Raw genomic sequence first — 5,000 nt, 5'->3', positions numbered from 1 at the left:
TACCCCACTCTCTTTTCTCCGTCCAAAAGTTTTCCATACCGTTATCCATTGTTATATATTTCTTTTTTCTTTTCTTTTTTTTTTATCCTGTTTTAATCATGGCATTTTATTTTATTTTATTTTATTTTACACACATGCGAAATTTAAAAAAAACATGGACAGAAAATTTAATAGGAAATAAATGAATCGAAGACTGAAAGGTGTTTGACAAACAGAGAGAAAATAGAAAAATAATATACAAAAAAGAAAACACGAGATACAAAAAGAGGCAGAAAGACCGAATGAAAGAATGAAAAGTAAAGAAAGAAAGACAGGTAGAATGACGGAAACTAACGAACGAACAAAGAAGATGACCAGGCTGACAAATACTGGAAAAAAAAAATCTGGAGACGTATGTGAATTTAAGCCTGAACTAAACTCTTTAGACCCATAACTGCTTTCATTTGTATTTGCCTTTTTTTTATCACAACAGATTTCTCTGTGTGAAATTCGGGCTGCTCTCCCCAGGGAGAGCGCTTCGCTACACTACACTATTTGTGGGTTTTTTTGGTTTTTTCTGCGTGCAGTTTTAGTTGTTTTTCCTATCGAAGAGGATTTATCTACATAATTTTGCCAGGGACAACCCTTTTGTTGCTGTGGGTTCTTTTACGTGCACTAAATGCATGCTGCAAACGGGACACGGTTTATCGTCTCATCCGAATAACTAGCGTCCAGACCACCACTCAAGGTCTAGTGGAGGGGGAGAAAATAATTATCGGCGGCTGAGCCGTGATTCGAACCAGCGCGCTCAGATTCTCTCGCTTCCAAGGCGGACGCGTTACCTCTGGGCCATCACTCTACATAGAGAATTTGTGGTAATCTCTGTGCCCACCCCCTGTTTGCGGAAGACGACACGTGTAGAAGAGTGTGTTTGCTACATGCAAACATTATTCCACAGACCAATCCGAAGTTGCTTGCTAAAGGGATGATGGTCATGGATTTCGATGCGCAGATCAAAGCGAGCGAAAAACTTACATTGACAAATGCTCATGTACGGTATTTGCCACGTTTATTGAGGCTCAAATTGGCAACGTTGGTTTTAAGAATATGATTATGAAAGAGAAGGATGGGTGTTTTCCTGGAAGCCACAGTAATCAAGTGCGATCCGCTTATGAAAAGAGCACCTTATCAATCAATCATTGTGTGAGTTGGGAATCCCACAGGCGTGAAATTTATGGCAGTTGGCCATGGAACTTCCCGACATACAAGACGGTGTGGACGAGAAATGCGGCAGTTTGGGGTGTGATCACGCGCATCAGCGAGTCCATTCATTGGTACTGTTTCACGGCTTTGAAATCAACACCAACTCCCGGATAGCCAATGATGATAGGTCAGTAGGCCAGTAGGGTTAATCACACGGTGGGGGGCGGGGGGGGGGGGGAACTGTCTTCAGACTGCCAACCCTATCACCAATCACGAGGTCAATGCGTACACTGGACAGGGCTGACGGGGAAAAAAGAAAGGAAAGAAGGAAGGAAGAACAGAAAGAAAAAAAAAGGGGAAGAAAGAAAAAACAACGAAAACAGAAAAACCCGTACCGGATATTGTGACCCACCGTCATCCGCTTATCACAGGGTAACAAAGGCGCTCTTTTGGAACGAGGCTACACTGGAGAGGCTGCTAACCGCGTAAGACTGAGATTACCGAGATGGCGTAGTCCTGGAAGTAGACACAATCGATTCCCCACCCACCCTCTCCTCCACTCCCCACGCCCCCCGACTCCCCTCACCCCCACCCCCTGCTCCTCCCACACCCACACACCCCCGACTCCCCCACCCCTGTCCCGCGAAATGTTACAAGAGAGAACGCGTTCGAACGACAACTGCACCAGTTTTTCTTACGACCTTGTGGTTGTGCGTTTCAGCAAGTTACCGTATCCTTTTTCAGAGGTTTCAAGTCAACATCAATCTCAAAACAATCAACGGGGAGTTGGAAAAAAAAGGCCACTAGAATGGCAAGATAATGATTTAGGTCATTAGGGTAATCAGTTAAGCTGACCTGGGTTAAAAAAAAAAAAGTGTACCGAACGTTGAAGCTCTTGCTCGTTCACTGAGCACAAGATGTTCAGATCGATTCGGTTCAGGTCTTGTGTGCTGACATGTTGAAGGCGGTTTGCATCAGAAGGGTTGCTAACAGCAAACATCTTGAGATAATCGTGACACCTCATTTCTCTAAGTTGATAATTATGTTCGATTTTATTTCCCCACCGCAGAGTGCTGCAGACAATTACTTGACTGAAAAATGCAACAGTTTCAAGTGCTGGTGGCGATCATGCATGTCATTGAGATAATTCGTTTCGTTTTTACCATCTGGAAGCCGGCATTTATGTCAGGAAAACCATCGGTCTTCAGGATAATATAACCAGAGAACCTGGAAGGGGAGGTCCAGCATGACAGACAAAGAACACATCTCTAAATACATTGGTCGAGGTTGGCAGGGCCGGCTGCGAGGTGCCAGAAGGATGAACCAGGAAAGAAAAACAAGGACAGGATATTGTAATCCCATTGACGGGCGCAATAGCCGAGTGGTTAAAGCGCTAGACTTTGAATCTGAGGGTCCCGGGTTCGAATCTCGGTAACGGTGCCTGGTGAGGTAAGGGTGGAGATTTTTGCCGATCTCCCAGATCAACATAATTATGTGCAGACCTGCTTGTGCCTGAACCCCCTTCGTGTGTATACGCCAGCAGAAGATCAAATACGTACGTTAAATATCTTGCAATTCACGTCAGCGGTCGGTGGGTTTTGGAAACAAGAACATACCCTGCATGCACCCCCACCCCCACCCCCCACCCCCCAAAACGGAGTATGGCTGCCCACATGGCGGAGTAAATACGGTCATACACGTAAAAGCCCACTCGTTTACATACGAGTGAACGAGGGAGTTGCAGCCCACGAACGAAGAAGTTATCCCATTTCCCACTGGGGACCCCTCCTTTTAACCAGTTGTGCTTGGAAGGTTTGATGCCACCCATTTTGGAATGGGCTGGCATCAGAAATGGCCGCCGATAACAGGACTGTATGGTTACCATGATAATATATTTCTGGAGGAAAATAAGGTCCACTCCCCTCCACGCCCCTCTAGAAATAGCAATGAAATAACGTGGTAGTGGCACATTACTCCACAGTTCAAAGGCCTGCCGATCAGCAGATCAACACGTTAGCTCCAGTTCACCGGTATGGACGTCAGCACCAGTCTCCGGAGAATCGATAGGCCTGCTACTGTGTTTTGAGCAAAGGTCACTGGACACAATGGCAAGGTCAGTAAGTACACCGAACGTATCTGATGGGAAGGGAAAAGAAAGGGGAAAATATATCGTTTATGGTGTCAGCCCCATCCACCCCACCTCCATCTCCTCCCCATCATCTGATGACAAAACCTATGGATGGGTATGTGTTGCCATTTCAGTTCAAGCCTGCGTCAGAGAGTCAGCCAAAACAGCAAAAATCGGGCGTCACCAAGATGAGAACAGACTGTTGACGTGATAAATCAGTCGGGCGTCACCAAGATGAGAACAGACTGTTGACGTGATAAATCAGTCGGGCGTCACCAAGATGAGAACAGACTGTTGACGTGATAAATCAGTCGGGCGTCACCAAGATGAGAACAGACTGTTGACGTGATAAGTCAGTCGGGCGTCACCAAGATGAGAACAGACTGTTGACTTGATAGATCAGTCGGGCGTCACCAAGATGAGAACAGACTGTTGACGTGATAAATCAGTCGGGCGTCACCAAGATGAGAACAGACTGTTGACGTGATAAATCAGTCGGGCGTCACCAAGATGAGAACAGACTGTTGACGTGATAAGTCAGTCGGATTTGTTGGGAACGATGGACTCTTTTAATCTGTGAATATATCTGACGTCATTTTTGTTGACAGCAAAATTATGTATTTTCAGATATGAAGCCGAATGAAAGAATTAGCGCATTGTAGTACATCCAAGGCATATCTCAAGTACGATATGATTACAACGAAAAACAAATATAATTTTACATATAATTGTGTAAATCTTAATTCCTTCAATTTCTGTTATTAGTTTTCGGTATTTCAAAAAAAAGCATTATTTGAAATGGCGAAAATCAAGACAGCTATGGCCGAGAGGCCAAAGGGAAATAAACAGTTTAATAAAAAGTTTAGTAAAAGGCTGTAAGACCTGTCAACCATGCCAATCAGCGAGTTCAGTCGTCCTGTTCTGCGGGCTTGAAGTCCACTTCAACTTGGAGTGATGGCCCAGAGGTAACGCGTCCGCCTAGGAGGCGAGAGAATCTGAGCGCGCTGGTTCGAATCACGGTTCAGCCGCCGATATTTTCTTCCCATCCACGAGACCTTGAGTGGTGGTCTGGACGCTAGTCATTCGGATGAGACGATAAACCGAGGTCCCGTGTGCAGCATGCACTTAGCGCACGTAAAAGAACCCAAGGCAACAAAAGGGTTGTTCCTGGCAAAATTCTGGAGAAAAATCCACATCGATAGGAAAAACAAATAAAACTGCACGCAGGGAAAAAAAACCCAAAAATAAAGGGTGGCGCTGTAGTATAGCGACGCGCTCTCCCTGGGGAGAGCAGCCCGAATTTCACACAGAGAAGTCTGTTGTGATAAAAAGAAATACAAATAGAAAATACAAATACTTCAATCTCCGGGAAAATCAGCCTGCGGCATCACAAGGATAATCATCATCAGGGGGGCCTAGAAGGAAATCTCCAGAATGATACACAGTGGCGAGGCCATGATGTACAGGGGTTGAGGTTGACCGGGTGGGAGAAAGAAGAACAACCTGAAGGATAGTGTGGTCCTCTCATCCTCAGTGGACCTGGCTTTCCTCAACATATGACACTGGCGATCTCGGAACGTATGGGTACAGTCATTGTGGAACATGCTTACTTCAGAAGGATTTTCGACATCGAAAATCTGGGATTACCATGTTTTGCTGTTTCTGGAAGCAACAGACACGCTCGCGCAAG

The 5,000-nt window shown here is 45.4% G+C and overlaps 1 protein-coding gene across 1 annotated transcript in view; it reads left to right on the top strand.

Moving 5' to 3' along the window:
- LOC143293861 (adenylate cyclase type 1-like) overlaps positions 1-5,000 on the top strand; it is a 378,538-nt gene that overhangs the window by 282,881 nt on the left and 90,657 nt on the right.

The sequence above is a fragment of the Babylonia areolata genome, chromosome 19 (assembly GCF_041734735.1).
Source record: "Babylonia areolata isolate BAREFJ2019XMU chromosome 19, ASM4173473v1, whole genome shotgun sequence".
In the NCBI taxonomy this organism is placed as follows: Eukaryota; Metazoa; Mollusca; class Gastropoda; order Neogastropoda; family Buccinidae; genus Babylonia; species Babylonia areolata.
The sequence above is the reverse complement of the archived record's forward strand: the minus strand, read 5'-3'. Positions and strand labels throughout refer to the sequence as shown.